Source organism: Apium graveolens, unplaced genomic scaffold, assembly GCF_009905375.1.
Source record: "Apium graveolens cultivar Ventura unplaced genomic scaffold, ASM990537v1 ctg4184, whole genome shotgun sequence".
Lineage (NCBI taxonomy): Eukaryota > Viridiplantae > Streptophyta > Magnoliopsida > Apiales > Apiaceae > Apium > Apium graveolens.
Genome location: NW_027418426.1, coordinates 32,042 through 49,005, shown reverse-complemented (window position 1 = coordinate 49,005; position 16,964 = coordinate 32,042).

Sequence of the window (16,964 nt, the reverse complement as noted above, 5' to 3'; positions counted from 1 at the left end):
GCAAGTGTCATCTTATCAGTCATAAAAACTTGTAGATATTGGAAGAAAAAATCATGTGCTACTGTCTAATGCTTCTTCACCACTCAATATACAATATAATGAGTTGTTCAATACAACTTTCTTGTTGCTGTTCTATATAAACACATAACTAAGCATTAGTAAAATTCATCACAACTCAATTGTCTAAAGTCTTATAGTCTTATCCGTAAAACTATACAAGTCCTTGTGTCTCTTCAGTTTCCCTGAACTCTAGTCAGAAAGATTTATATCATCATGGGTATTCCTATGCCTCGTGTTACTAATTTCAAACAAATCATTAACCGTTCATCTTCCTTATTTAATTCTGATCTTACTTCGACAATTCCAAAAGGGTGCTTGGCAGTTTATATCGGGGAGAAGCAAAGAAGCAGATTTGTGATACCCATCTCCTACCTAAATGAGCCTGCCTTCCAAGAATTGCTAAGTCAAGCTGAGGAAGAATTTGGATTCAGTCATCCGAAAGGTGGACTTACAATTCCTTGCTCAGTGGACACATTCATTGACCTCAGGTTGCGGCTGAATAATTTATAAACATTTATAAACTTTCGATAGTATAGCACCTCCTATCTCATTTCATGAGGTTCTGACTGTAAATTGTAGAACAGAGGTTTTTCATCTAAATTTTGTAGGCAGAACATAGTTTGATATTCAATTTTTGTGCTCGTTCTCGTAGATATTGTTTCTTTTGAACATGTTGTTTTCCTAAGAAAGCAGTTTCTTCCTGTGCTTGTGTTTTTCTAATTTTGTGAACTTCTCTGACATATCTACTAGAATTATGGGTATTCATGTTCCTAGTATTACTAATCTCAAGAAAATCCTTAACCATACATCTTTCTCGATAAATGCTGATCATTCCTTCAACTATTCCAAGAGGCTAATTGGCAGTTTATATTTGGGAGAGGCAAAGAAGAAGATTTGTGATACCTGTGTCATACCTGAGAGAACCTTCTCCTCAAGACTTGTTGAATCAATTTAAGGAAGAATTTAGGTTCAATCATCCAGAGGATGGCCTCACAATTCCCTGCACAGTGCATGAATTTATTGACCTTAGTTGCTGAGCAAATTTTAAAGAGAATAATTTTAATGTTGTTAGATAGATAGTATAGCATCTCCAATTGTGTTTCATAAACTTCAAAATGTAAATGGTAGAATATAGATTTTTTAAAGGAGTTATACAGACAAGGCATAATCTGATACTCGCTTTGTTGCAGCATTTGATCAAGACATATTGTTCAAAGTTTATTCTTATTGATATTGTTTCTGTTAAACAAATTACTTTTCTCAAAGATTTTTTTTTCTGAAACAAATCTGTCATATAATATACCTGCAGAACAAGCCAACTAATATTCTCAGGTGAAGCCTACCTAGCAAGTTCATGAACTGCATGCTTTCAAACACTGTGGAGAAACAGGACTTAAATTTGCCTGCAACACCTGCAAGAAAATTGATGAACTCAAGGGTGTGGAACAATGCTTGATGTTTTCAACATTATTAATTTATCATATTCTACAGCAGATAGATTATTATTCCTATTCTAAATGCGGAAAAGGAATATATTTATCTAAATATAAAATAATTGCAAATTCTTATGCTTTTGTAAGTATACAATGTTAGACACTGTATTTCTGAAAATTTTGTTAAAATGTGAAATACTTATCTCGAATTCAAGCACTTTTATGATACATAAACATTTATTCTGTCATTTTGGGCTTGTCTAAGATAATGACATCTCAAGATTTGATTTCGTAACATTCAAGCCTAAATGATATTATTGCATATTGAAATTTAAAAATAGAGTAATTGGCCGTTCGTAACCCACTTTTATTTTTTGGGTCTACATTATTTTCTCTGTCAACTTGCACCCCATAAAATTAATTTCGCTTCTATTTGCACCCCATTGACAACTTTACATCCAAGATGACCGTTAACTTTAACGGAACCGGGGGCATTTCAATAAATTACTAATTAAAACAAAAGAAAATAGAGTAAATGACACTTTGTAACCCATTTCTTTGTGGGCGTTTTTTCAATTCGGGTCTATATTATGTTTCCTTGGAAGTTGCACCTTTAACTTTGAATATCGTTTTGTTTTACATCCCCTGAACCGTTTTTAACTTTTATATCAGAGGTAAAATCGGAAATTTCTGGTCTCCAAGAACAAATCGCCGGATCTTTCAAATTCCCAATCCAAACCTACAAATAAATAGCAAATAACAAGAAAAAGCTATCGGTGATATTAAATTTCATGAAAAATGCCCGGAAATCAAACCCAAATTCGAAATAAGAATCTTAGAATCGAGTTTAATTTTTATTTTAGCGGATATGGATCGGCATATTAAAAATTCGATCCAGAATTCGATCCGATAAAAAAATTCCAATTATAAATGGAGCGAATATTTAATAGGCTGATCCATCTCCACTAAAATAAAAATTAAACTCGATTCTAGATTCTTATTTCGAATTACGAATTAGGGGTTTGATTTCCGGGCATTTTTTATGAAATATGATATTACAGATTGCTTTTGATTCTTATTTGCAAATTGCAATTGATTCATGTATTTATTTGTAGGTTTGGACTATGAAATCGAAGGATCCGGTGATTTTTTCTAGGAGACCAGAAATTTCCGATTTTACCCCTGATATAAAAGTTAAAAACGGTCCAGGGGTGCAAAACAAAGCGAAATTCAAAGTTAAAGGTGCAACTTGCAAGAAACATAATATAAACCTGAATTGAAAAATGCTCAAAGAAATGGGTTACAAAGTGTCAATTACTCTTATTTTTTTCTGTTTACATGACTTATTTACTGAAATACCCCCGCTTCCGTTAAAGTTAACAATCATCTTGGATGGAAAGTTGTCAATGGGGTACAAATAGAAGCAAAATTAATTTTATGGGGTGCAAGTTGACAGAGAAAATAATGTAGACCCAAATTGCAAAACTAAAAATAAAAGTGGGTTACGAACTGCCATTTACTCTTAATTTTACATTTTATGTTCAGTGCATTTTTATTATACAGATTTACAGTGTAACATGTGTGTGAAGAGCTAAGCATGACACTAAGTACTGCAATACTAGATTTGCATCCTGTAAGACATGTGGACATTGCTTCTTTTGACTTCATTCTATAATATGTGATAGGGCATAAGAGACCCGGGCAGGAGTCAACCTGGACTAACGGGGTCAGGCTCAACCGACCTGCTAAGACCCCCCTCTCCCAGGCCAATCAAACATAGGAGCCCAGGCTCGGGTCTATCCTACTTCCCGGATCCGGATCCGCCTGCATACCTGGATCCGGATCGGGGCCAAAACCACAGTGAGAGAGTTCTCAGCAGACGCATCACATCCCACAACCCGCCAAGGAGGGGTACGTGGGCACGTGACTATGACAGCTATCAACAACCAACACACCAGACAAGCACGGCGCGTGTCAGAGGCCGTTAGGACACTCTGGAGGTGGTCCTCCCCTGGACACGTATAAGCAATCTGCCCAAGCCAGGCGTCCTCCGCTCCCAAGATCCAACGGCCCAGATTTAGAGGTAACTACCCCTAAACCCTACCTTGGGGCTATATATACCCCCAAGACTGAAGGGTTTAGGGGTTGGAAAATAATTTCTCTTGCACTCACACACTCACATACACTCAAAAACATACAGCAACCATCACATATAAACACATACACAGCAGCCTCTAAATTACATAAACATATATCCCTTCATCTTCTCCAAAGCCTGTTCTCATTCTCACACCGGAGGCGCCGTGGGAGCCAAACCCCCCTTCCGGTGTTATTTTGCAGGCGCCCAACCAGCAGCTACACCCCATCCACGCATAGAAGGTCCAGGAACGCCGTCGGACGGAGCCGCCCGCTCACCGGAGTTATCATTTGGCGCTAGAAGAGGGGCGCTCCATCCTTGGGTCTCGGTGCCCCTGGATTTATCTTCATCAACAAACTCTTGAGAGAGTCCCCTTTCAAACCTGTAAGAATATAAACAACCAAACCCTTTCTTGAATATGAATGTTCATTTTAGCCGTGTTTATGTGAACTTGTTGCTTTAGGCTACGTCTGTGTGAGCCCGCTCTTGTTTGTTAAGTTTTAGTTGTTTAGGGTTTGATAATCTTGATAATCTTGAAGTCTGGGGTTTAATAGTCTTGGTGATTTTAAAACCCATAGCTGTTTTAGCTTGCATATTTTCTTGTGTGTTCAAGAGCCTGCTGTTCTTGTTTGGTATTGTTGTTAGAAAAACCCAGGAAATTTGCTTGCTGTTATTTTGGAAATTTTTTGTAATCTTCAAAAAAGCAACCTCAGATCCACATTTGTAGCCTCAAATCTTGGTCAGTTGTTTGTACATTTGTGGTGATGGCAAGAGCAGGAAAAAGTACAGCTGGTAGGCCCTCCGCCAGTACCAACATTCAGGATCAAGACCCCTCTCAAGTTCAAGAACATGGGGGAGACAGGGAGACCTTCCAGGAGCAACCACTGACACAGTATACTCCAATCAGGGATGCTAGAAATGTCATAGAGCTAAATCAGTACAAGTACACCAATGTTCCAGTTGCAGAGGAGCATATGGCTAACTTAACAAGCCATGAACTTGCTGAAGCAATCAGGCTCTACAGAGATGAACAAGCCCGGGCTCAGATGGAATTTGAGCAAGATGATGAGCAAGAAGAGTCCGGGGACTCTCAGCAATCCAGGAGATCTGTCTTCGACCGAATTGGGGCCAAGGCAAAGAAGAATCAAAAGGAGCCTAGCAAGAAGGAGACAGAAGCAACCAGAAAGAAAAAGCTAGAAGAAATCAGAGAAAAGATAAGAAAGGAAGAAGAAGAAAAGCTAGAGCAAAATATTCAGAAAAGAATGCAACTGGAGGAGGAGAGGCTTCTAGCTATAGCAAGAGGCAAAAGAACTCGGAGGGACCCTACCCCCGAACTTATTTCTGATGACGAAGAGGAGGGTCGGAAAGATCTCAAGGACATGATTTACGAGCTCCAGAGAAAAATGGAGAAAGAATCCGGGGTAGAAGTCGGGGAGACCCTAACGCCCTTCAGTCACTCCCTAGAAGCCATCCCTCGACAGAAAAATCTCAAACATTATAACTTTGACTCTTTCGACGGATTTGGGGATCCGGAAGAGCACCTCAACTACTTTGAACAGATAGCTCAGATATACTATTACAATGACTTGACGAAATCCAGATTCTTCGCCTCGACCCTCAAAGGGGGGGCTCAAAGATGGTTCAACAGAATCCCGTCAAGAAGCATCCACTCCTGGAAAGAATTTAGAGGAGCCTTCCTTAGAAGATTCAGAGCCAATAAAACACATGAAATGCACATGTGCCACCTAGAGACAATCCGCCAATATGATAACGAAACACTCTCAGCCTATATGCGGAGGTTCCAGGAAGCCATCAACAAAGTCTCGAATCTCGATGAAAGGGAGGCTCTAAGCATATATCGAAGAAACCTGGATCCAGAACACAACGAGAGATATATTGTGGAATTAATAAACAAGGAACCCCAAAGCCTGGCCGCTGCTTATTCTATGGCAGCCCGGTTCATAAAAGAAACGGACGTTCTTCAGGCAATGAGAATGACTCGGAATGGAGGAAACAGGAACAAATCTTCTGATGACCGACCGAAAGGGGGTTACCATCAGGAGAAAAAGTTCAAACAAAGCAACCAAACCCAGAAAACAAATGTTGTACAAAATACCCCAATATTCCAAAGATTGGGCCCTAAAATAGAGTCCAAAAGTGATCCCGGTCCCCCTAGGCAGCAAAGGGAGCCTAGGCAAGAGCCAGAGTGGACACAACTAAACAGGACCCGGGAAGAGATACTGAAGGAGATCAAGGGAAAGCCATTCTACTATCCTCCAAAGCCAATGCAGACTCCCCCAGAGAGCAAGCCTTACAACAGGCAGTGCGACTATCATGAAACCCATGGGCACAAGACTGAGAATTGTCTCTCTTTAAAATACTTCATTGAAGATCAAGTCAAGAAAGGAAACCTGAATCAATACATCTCAAGGGAGAAAAATCAGAGAGAGGAAAGGCAAAGAAAAGGTAAGAATGTGGTAAATGTGGTCCTGGGAGGCTCACACTCTCCCCCTAGGAGCCCGGACTCAGGGGATGAGGTATTCTCAATCCAATCCTACCCGGAGATGATGATCTCATTCAGCAGCAAGGATTATGAAGGAGTCAACCCGAATCACAATGAAGCCTTGGTTGTAACACTTGATATCTTTGACAACGAAGTAAGAAGGATGTTGATCGATAATGGATCCTCAGTAAACATACTCTTCAAGCATACTGTGGACAGGATGAAGCTTGGGAGCGTATGCTCCAATGAATGCCAAGAGGACCCTCTGTATGGGTTCGGGAACAACTTGGTCCCGATCCAAGGAACTTTGTACTTGCCAGTGATATTTGGATCGGTCCCAAACCAAGTTACCCATGTGATTAAGTTCTACGTGATCAATACTCCCTCATCTTACAACGGAATAATCGGGCGCTCAGCTTTGACCAGGATCCAAGCAATCACCTCCATATCACATTTGAAAATCAAGTTCCCAACCCCAACCGGGGTAGGAGAAATCAAGGGAGACTATGAGGTAGCTGAAAGATGTTATAGCCAGGCTCTGGTAATGGCTGAGACCCATCAAGACAACAAGAGAAAGGCTGTCGTGCTCCGGAAACAGCAAAGTATTAAGAAACATCGCAACAATCAAGGGATGATGGAAGAAAAGAAGTTCAGGTCATAGAGACCCTCTCAGATCCAAAAGCAACCAAACAAGGCTCAGAAGAGCAAAAAAGCAACCAAGTCACAGGAGGGATTGAATTGGGCCTAGGCATTGACCAAACCAACCCTACTGTGCAAGCAACCAACCCAGAAATGACTGAAGAAAGGAACAATAAAGAGATGACAGCCCAGGCTCAGATTTATATAAAAAAGAACATAGAGGCTCGGATCCAAAAGATGGTATCAGATACGGATCAATCCAAGATAGAGGCCGCTGTTGAAACAGAAACAATTCTGATCAGCACAAGCGATCTTTCAAAAAAGATAAAGATAGGGTCCGGGCTCGAGGCTAATTTCAAAAAAGACCTGGTGTCACTACTCCAAGGGTACTCTGATATATTCGCTTGGACCCCAAAAGAAATGCCCGGGTTGGATGAATCCATAGCAATGCATAGCTTGGACGTCAACCCAGAGAGGAAGCCAGTCAAGCAAAAGAGAAGAAATTTCACCCCGGAGAGGCAGAAAGCAATCGATGAAAAAATTGAGAAACTACTGAAAGCTGGAATAATATGCGAAGTCAAGTACCCAGAATGGATGGCAAATATAGTGATGGTTAAAAAACCAAACGGAAAGTGGAGAATGTGTATCGATTACACAGACTTGAACAGTGCATGCCCCAAAGACCCCTACCCCTTGCCAAATATTGATCAATTGATCGATGCAACCTCTGGGCATGTGATGCTAAGTTTCATGGACGCCTATTCGGGTTACAACCAGATCAAGATGAATCCCAGAGACATTCTAAAGACAGCCTTCATCACCCACAGGGCGGTCTATGCCTATGTAATGCTGCCGTTCGGATTGACTAATGCGGGAACAACATATCAAAGGGCAATGAACAAAATCTTCAAGGACCAGATTGGAAGGAACCTGGAATCATATGTCGATGACATGATTGCAAAGTCCACAAGCATCCCCGGGCACATAGGAGACCTGAGAGAATGCTTCGACAACTTGAGAAAATACTCACTCAGGCTCAATCCAGAAAAATGCACATTTGGAGTAGGGGCAGGAAAATTCCTTGGATTCATGATAAGCAACCGAGGAATTGAAGCCAACCCAGAGAAGATAAAGGCAATTCAAGAGATGAAGGCTCCCAGAACACAAAAAGATGTGCAGAAGCTAGCAGGATCACTAGCAGCACTCAGAAGATTCATCTCCAAGCTAGCTGAGAGATGCCTACCCTTCTTTGACCTGTTAAAAGGAGCAACCAATAAGAGAGAAGTTAATTGGAGCCCGGAATGCCAAAGCGCATTTGAAGAAATCAAAAGGTACCTTTCTCAACCCCCTGTGTTAACAAAAGCTCAACCCGGGGAACCCCTATCCCTTTACCTGTCAGCAGGGGCCCTGGCAGTTGGAGCAGCCTTGATCAGGGAAGAAAATGGCAAACAGCAACCAGTTTATTATATGAGCCAAGTGCTGAAAGATGCAGAGACCCGGTACCCGAGCCTAGAAAAGTTTGCTTATGCCTTAGTCACAGCATCCAGGAAACTCAGACACTACTTCCAGGGAAGGCAAATACGAGTTGTAACAAATCAACCATTAAGGAAGATAATACACAAGCCAGATGTCTCAGGGAGGTTGGTAAATTGGGCAGTTGAGCTAAGTCAGTTCAACCTAAGCTTCATCCCTAGAACAGCAATCAAAGCCCAGGCTCTAGCTGATTTCATCATAGAATGTAATTTCCCAGAAGAAGAGCCCGTGCCCATGTGCATTGACCCTGAGAGAAACACAGATCAAGAAACAGAAGCCTGGACTCTCAAAGTTGATGGTTCTTCAACCAATGAAAGATCGGGAGCCGGGATCATCCTAAAGAGCCCAGAAGGGTTCACAATCCAAACAGCAATCTCCTTTGCATTCTCAGCAAAAAACAACCAGGCAGAGTACGAGGCCTTGATTGCAGGATTGAAGCTAGCAAGAACACTCAGGATTCAGAATCTCAAAATCTACAGCGACTCCCAGATCGTCGTAAAGCAAACAAATGGCGAGTACATAGCCAAGGATCCAGTTCTAGCCAAGTACCAGGCTCTGGTCCAAAGCTACCTCGCCTTGATACCAAAAATACAAGTCATCCAAATCTGCAGAGAGGAAAATTCAGAAGCTGATACACTATCTAAGCTTGTTCAAAATTCATCAGACCTGGATTGTTCCGTCTACTTCGAAGAATTGCAGAAACCAAGCACAGATTCTGAGGAAGTCATGGAAATAGACAATAGTCCAAATTGGATGACCCCATTCATTAACTACTTAGAGAGGGGAGAGCTCCCGGAGGATAAAGGGAAGGCGCAAAGGTTAAAGGCAAAAGCTTCAAAATTCTTCATGGAAGAGGGAATACTCTATCGCCGGACCTTCTCCTCCCCAATCCTCAAGTGCATAGGCCCAGGAGAGGCACAGTACTGCCTCATAGAAGTTCACGAAGGAATCTGCGGGGACCACATGTCCGCAAAAGCACTAGCTCACAAAATTATAAGGCAGGGGTACTACTGGCCTACTATCCATCAGGATTCAACAGACTTTGTGAAAAAATGCAAGGAATGCCAACTCTTCAGCAATGTGACACGGATGAGCCCAGTCCTACCTTCTTCAGTCTTGTCACCAATCTCATTTGCTGTATGGGGCATTGATATCATGGGACCCTTTCCCAGGGCCAGAGGAGACCTCAGGTACTTACTAGTCTCAATTGATTATATGACAAAGTGGGTAGAGGCAAAGGCAATGAGAACAATAAACCAACAAGACTGCATCAAGTTCATGGATAACATATTGATGAGGTTTGGGATCCCGAGAGTACTTGTCTCAGATAATGGTCCACAGTTCGTCGGTTCAGAATTTGAATCCTACCTCCAAGAAAGGGGCATCCGACACAAGAAGTCATCTGTAGCTTACCCTCAAGGAAATGGCCAAGTTGAGGTAACTAATCGAATACTTCTCAGGGGATAGAGAAGATACTCAGGGAAAGCAAAACCAAATGGCCAGAAGAATTGCCTAATGTACTTTGGGCATACAGAACAAGCCCCATAACAAGCATAGGAGAAACCCCCTTCAAGCTGGCTTATGGAACTGAAACAATGCTACCAATTGAAGTAGGATCCCCCTCCCATCGAGCAATCAACTTTGATGAGATAGCAAATGAGGAGGGGCTAAGAACGAATATTGAGCTAATTGATGAAGTCCGAGACCAGGCAGTGGCAAGAATGGAAAAATATAAGCAGAAAACAAGATAGCACTTCAGCAAGAAGTCCCGGGTCAAAAACTTTCAAGTTGGAGACCTGGTACTTCGAGACACGGAAGCTTCAGACCCCACCAACACTGAAAGCTAATGCCAAAGTGGGAAGGCCCATACAAAGTCAAGGAAGTTCTAAGGCCAGGAACATACAAGCTCATGAACATGGATGAGTCTGAGGTACCGAATACATGGCATGGACTCAGGCTCAGAAAGTTTTACCAGTAGAAAAAGCAACCAAAAGCAACCAGAACTTGTAGCCTATGGCAAGCAACCAATCTATGATCCTATATCTTGTATGAAAAAATTTGCAAATTAATCAAAAGAGTTTTCCTTTCCTAGAAAGTTATCACTTTTAAATTACCAGTTATGGAAGCAAAAAACAACCCGGGCACGTTCTCATACCCGGGTTAGAAGCAAACAACAAAAGCAACCACTATTTGCTTAAGAAAAATTCTAAGTAAATGGAGCAATCACCAATCCGGGTTAGACATACCCGGATTTATAGCAAATTTAAAAGCAAAAAACAGCCCGGATTAGCATTCAAATCCGGGTTACAAACAACCATTATGTACTTACATTTTCCAAGTACATAAAGCAAAAAAGCAAACATCAACCCGGGTACCTTCTCATACCCGGGTTAGAAAAAAAAAATGAAAGCAACCACTATTCGCTTAGAAAAATTCTAAGTAAATGGAGCAATCACCAATCTGGTTTAGACATACCCGGATTGAAAGCAAATTTCAAAGCAAAAAACAACCTGGATTAGCATTCAAATCCGGGATGCAAACAAACATTATGTACTTAAATTCTCCAAGTACATAAAGCAAAAAAGCAAACATCAATCCGGGTTCAACATACCCGGATTGAAAGCAAAATTAAAAGCAAGTACATAAAGTAAAAAAGTAAGCATCAACCCGGACACTGTCCCATACCCGGACCAAACCCGATATGAACCCAATCCGGATTAGGGGCAATAACAAGGATCCGGATTGCTCAAAAAGGAAAAGCAACAGATAAGAAAAGCAAACATTTTCTACGACGAAAGAAAATTTCAAAGAAGGATCCGGATTGACATCAATCCGGAAGAAATCCAAATATTACATATAGTTCAAATCCAAGTATGAAATCAAGAAATCCTAGAAATGAAATTACATGGGCTGGGCCCGAAAAGCTTTGCAAAGCTGGTCCGGATCTAGAGGAAGCTGGGGCTCGGACCATCGTAGGGTTCCGGTTCACCTTGACCCTGCTCAACCGCAGCCTTTGCAGCAAGGAACTCCTGAATAAAGCTCTCCCAGGAAGCAAAGGGGTCAGTTTTGATATGGCGCTCGGCAACTACCCAGGACCTGCGCACCTCGGGAACCCCGACCTGAGCAACCTCGAAGTCATAAACATCGCTGGCCTTGAACTCAGCAATGATGGCCTCCTTGTTCAGATTCTCTTTAGCAGCAAGCTCGGCCTTGAGCCTCTCAACTTCCTGGGCCAGCCCCTCGGCCCGGGTCTCCGAATTCTTCAGTTTCTCGTTCAACCCGGCCTCCACAACCCGGAACCCCTCCCGAGCCTCCTCCAGCTCACCCCTTAAGGAGTCAGAAAGCATCTTCTCAGCTTTAGTCCGGTTGTTAGCCTCCTTGAGCTCAGTGAAGGCAACATCGGAGCAGATAGATATCGCACTCCCGAGCTGAGAAACAAAAAAAAGAGATTATAAGCAAAAAGTGGATTGGGGGGCATAATCCGGAACTACGGGATTAAAAATTCAGAAGTTACCTGCCCCCATTGACCTGTGACCCTTTTCAAGGCAGCAGTCATATTATAACCCTCAACCTCCTCCCAATCTTCCTCGGAGGGAATACTGGACATGAACCCGGCTAGGTCGATTAGAGTTTTGGTTCCTATCTTCACGGCCTCCCCATCCGGTCCCTTCCCCTCCGAGTCGCATATGACCCGGTCAGCAACAACAGTTTTTCCGCGAGGAGGCTTTCCCGGGGCGGATTTCCTCTTCTTCGAAGGAGGTTCCTCATCAGAGATTTCCTGGACGTCTGGGTCCTTAGCAAGGGGAGCATTACCCGGATCAGCTACACTCCGGGGGGTAGAAGATTCGGCACCACCCTCTGCATCCGCAGATCCGGATCCGGTACCAGGGGCCCCCTTTGTTGTCTTATATGCCAATCCCAATGAGTTAAAAGCTGCTGCATAAGCTGAAGAATACATGATGGACCGGGATGCGGGGTTGTAATGCGGCAAACCTGAAAAATGGAAAAGGAAAACTATCACCATAGGATTGATAAAAATGCAAAGACTACCAAATCCGGAAATAGAATACTGCAGTAAGCCCGGACCATGTCAAGACGTTTTATGCAAACTAGCTACGAGTAAAAAACCAAAAGATACGGAAAATCAGAGGGACCCGGATCAAAGACCAAAATAGACTTTGATCCGGACCAAAAATTACAAGATGCAAGCAAAAGGAAAGTAATCCGGATCTCCAAGCTGGGATGGGGACCCGGATCAAATAAAAAAACATTAAACAAGAACTTACAGCCAAGTTGGAACAGGAGTTTATGGTTCATGAACGTATCCCGGGTTGGCTGGAACCCGAGACTACCACAAAATTTCCTAATTTGATCTACAGCCTCCCCCTCTAAGATCTCTGGGTTGAACTTCGTCTTAACCTCCCCAGCTGTGAAATAAGGAAGATACTCCAAATCGTACCCCTTCAACATCAATATCTCCCCATTCCAATATTTCAAAGAAGTCTGGTGCATAACCGGTTTGGACCTACCTGGACCAAATCCACACTCTGCTGCCCAAAATCTCAGCTCGTAAAAAGGTTTCTGGCTTGACCTAGAAAGATAAAATATCTGGTGGAACAATTTGAAGGTAGGCATGAGCCCGGCCTTGTTGCAGCAAGCTATGAACCAAGTCATAGACTTTATTCCATTTGGAGTTATCTGCATGGGGGATATCCTATAGACATACTTACACAGGTGCTTGAGAAAAATATGGCAGCGTGGGCTCCACCCGAACCTTAAATGTTCCAGCCAGACCGGGACAAAACCATCCGCAGGACGATGAAAGATCCTCCATACGGCTCGGGCCACCTCCAAGCGATATCAGGAGTCAACTGAAAAGCAGCCCGAATTGCCTTGTCCATATCACCCGGTTCAGCTTCAGCATAAAAATCCTTCAGCTGGTAATGATCCCAGCTGATCCCAAATGAAGCGAAAGCTGCCTCCAGGGCGCCCAGATCATAAACGCCCGGGTGGCCATCCTCGTGCCTCTCGTATCTGACTCGGGTATAGTATATGCTATCTTCAAACCCGGGTGGCTTTCTAACAAAGTGATATTTAATATCGGACCAGCGGCCATCCGTGGTGAAAATAACAGAGTTTTCTGAAAGCCTCTTGAACCGGAAGCTCGTAATTGTTCCCACAGACCCGGACCCCTTTCTAACCATCTCGCCCCGGATCTGTTCTCTACCAGACGAATCCGGATCACTCTCCTCGTCAGAAAAGTTGGGATAGCAGTTGTATACTTTCCTAGCTCGCTCTTTGATCCGGACCATATACCTATTAAAATGAAGGTCAGTTAGTCTGGGCCCTACAAATTTTATTTGTCTTCCTAAGTGGTCTGGATCAGGTACGTTATTTTATCATAACCTAATGATCCGGACCACCAATGCAAGTCCAACCCGGAAAAACATCAACGATCCGGATCATGTTAACTACAATCCACAAAAGCAAGCCACCATGGACCCGGATCTTGATGGCAAATACCCAGATCCGGATCCATAACAACAAAAAAAACTTAAAGCAAAGCCCGTATACCCAGATCCCAACGACAAATAACCATGCCCGAATCAAAAGGAACCAAAAACAGATCAAAAAACCTAAGTCATACAATCCTACCATAAACCACACCCAACCCGGATCAAAATCAAAACCCTAACCCACAAACAGTCAACCCAAGAATCAAACAGCAAAATCTACCCTTTTTACTTATACACACATATATTTTAGCCAAGAACACGAAGAACAAACATAGAAAACCCAGAAAAATCGAGCCCAAAAACTAAAAATCAAACCAATACACAAGGAAAAGCTACAGATCTAAGCATAAACACACGAAACGAGCACCAACGAGCAACAAAAACTAAGCCAAAAATCATGATTCCTACTACTTATGCGCGGATGAAAAAGCAAAATCAAGGCATACAAAAAATCGGAGGAAATGAAAACAAAATCGAAGCAAAAAAAAACAAGTGAAGATCTTACAAGTTAATGGAGGATTAATGGCAAGACCGGCGAGACACGGCGGAAGAATCAACCACAAACACGGTGATTTGCAGAAAAGCGAGAGAGAGAAGAGAAAAGCAAAGGACTGTTGAGCTTCTTTTGTGAAAATAAAAAATGAAATGGAAGAGGGGAGGCAGCCTTTTATAGGCCCAGGAAAGAGTAACTCCCCTGCCACGTGGCAGGATCCTACTGGTTACAGAAGCAGTTACAAAAAAAAAATTATACATATATATGTGTAATTACACACATATAAATGCAAATTAAACCCATAATGATTATGGGCCGAGTTTTTAGGAAATAACTGCCCAAAAATTCAAATTCGTGGGAGGGAATAAACTGAAAGACGTTACAAATCCCAAACTTTTCAAATTCCACAGCCCAATACCCGGATCAATAATATAAATCCGGATCATTGTCAACCAGGATTATTCTACTATTCTACCTTAATCCGGATTGGCATCTACCACACCAGATCCGGATTGGGGGGCAACAGGAGCATGAACTTTTCTAAGACATCAACCATTCTACCTTAATCCGGATTGGCATCCATTACACAAGATCCGGATTGGGAGGCAACCAGGAGCAGGAATTTTTCTGAAGAAACTATTCTACCTTAATCCGGATTGGCATCCATTTCACCAGATCCGGATTGGGGGGCAACCAGGAGCAGGAATTTTTCTGAAGCAACTATTCTACCTTAATCCGGATTGGTATTCATTACACCAGATCTGGATTGGGGGGCAACAGGAGCAGGAATTTTTCTTTACTAAGCCAAATATGCAACCCTACTCTACTCCCTCATCCAGAAAATCTGCATAAGGGAGTGGGGGGCAAATGATAGGGCATAAGAGACCCGGGCAGGAGTCAACCTGGACTAAAGGGGTCAGGCTCAACCGACCTGCTAAGACCCCCCTCTCCCAGGCCAATCAAACATAGGAGCCCAGGCCCGGGTCTATCCTACTTCCCGGATCCGGATCCGCCTGCATACCTGGATCCGGATCGGGGCCAAAACCACAGTGAGAGAGTTCTCAGCAGACGCATCACATCCCACAACCCACCAAGGAGGGGTACGTGGGCACGTGACTATGACAGCTATCAACAACCAACACACCAGACAAGCACGGCGCGTGTCAGAGGCCGTTAGGACACTCTGGAGGTGGTCCTCCCCTGGACACGTGTAAGCAATCTGCCCAAGCCAGGCATCCTCCGCTCCCAAGATCCAACGGCCCAGATTTAGAGGTAACTACCCCTAAACCCTACCTTGGGGCTATATATACCCCCAAGACTGAAGGGTTTAGGGGTTGGAAAATAATTTCTCTTGCACTCACACACTCACATACACTCAAAAACATACAGCAGCCATCACATATAAACACATACACAGCAGCCTCTAAATTACATAAACATATATCCCTTCATCTTCTCCAAAGCCTGTTCTCATTCTCACACCGGAGGCGCCGTGGGAGCCAAACCCCCCTTCCGGTGTTGTTTTGCAGGCGCCCAACCAGCAGCTACACCCCATCCACGCATAGAAGGTCCAGGAACGCCGTCGGACGGAGCCGCCCGCTCACCGGAGTTATCAATATGTTCATCTATTTTCAAAGAAAAAGTTCAGACAAGAATATATCATAACTAAAACTTGATAGCAAATGAAATCCAAGTAAAAATTGATGTATTAGATCACAAAGTATCTGTCATATTTACAATGCTGGACTAGTTCATAAATCTGTGTACTTTCTAATCTAGCAACATATAAATATGCCTGTATCTCTTTACAGATATATTGACTCTCACAATCTGGTCAAGAGATCGATGAAGATGTCTTCTTTGCATGGAATTGTGAGGCCACCTTCTGGATGACTAAAACCGAATTCTTCCTCGGCTTGGCTTAGCAGGTTTTGAAATCTAGGCTCATTTATGTACGAAACTGGAACTACAAATCTTCTTCTTTGGTTCCCTCCAAAATAAACTGCCATGCATCCCTTAGGGACGTCTGTTATACGATCAAGATTTTTCAAGGAAAACTGTCGGTTGAGAATCTGCTTGAGATTAGTGATGCGAGTCACTCGTATACCCATGATGCTAGAGAAAAATTCAAGTTATCAGGGGAAAGTTTGGGGTATGGAAACACCAAGGAATTCTGCAGATGGAAAGCTTAGACACTTGAATACACTTGATCTTGTGATGAATGTTGTTAAGTTTCCATTGAGTTTATATAAAACAAATACGAAGTAGTATTATATAGGTGATCAAATTGCAGAATGACTGGAACGGATGCATTAGGCATCCACACATGCTATTGTCTTTCAATGGCCTCAAATCTTTAAGACTAATGATAGTACATAGATGTTCGTTAAGAAACATCATGTCCTACTACTTTTGTTCAACAAAACTCAACCTAATTTTCGGAAATATAAATTTATGTTTTTTGCTTAGTTTTTGTGGTCAATTGTTTTTAGAGGGACAGACAAGTTAGGGGCGCATGTGATGGTGTTCTGCACCTAACTTGGCTGTTAATGTATGTAAATTGATGAATTATGTACTAGCAAACTATACAACATCTTCATCAAGTTTCTAGCTGCATTATGTGAAAATATCATATCAATATCATGTCAAA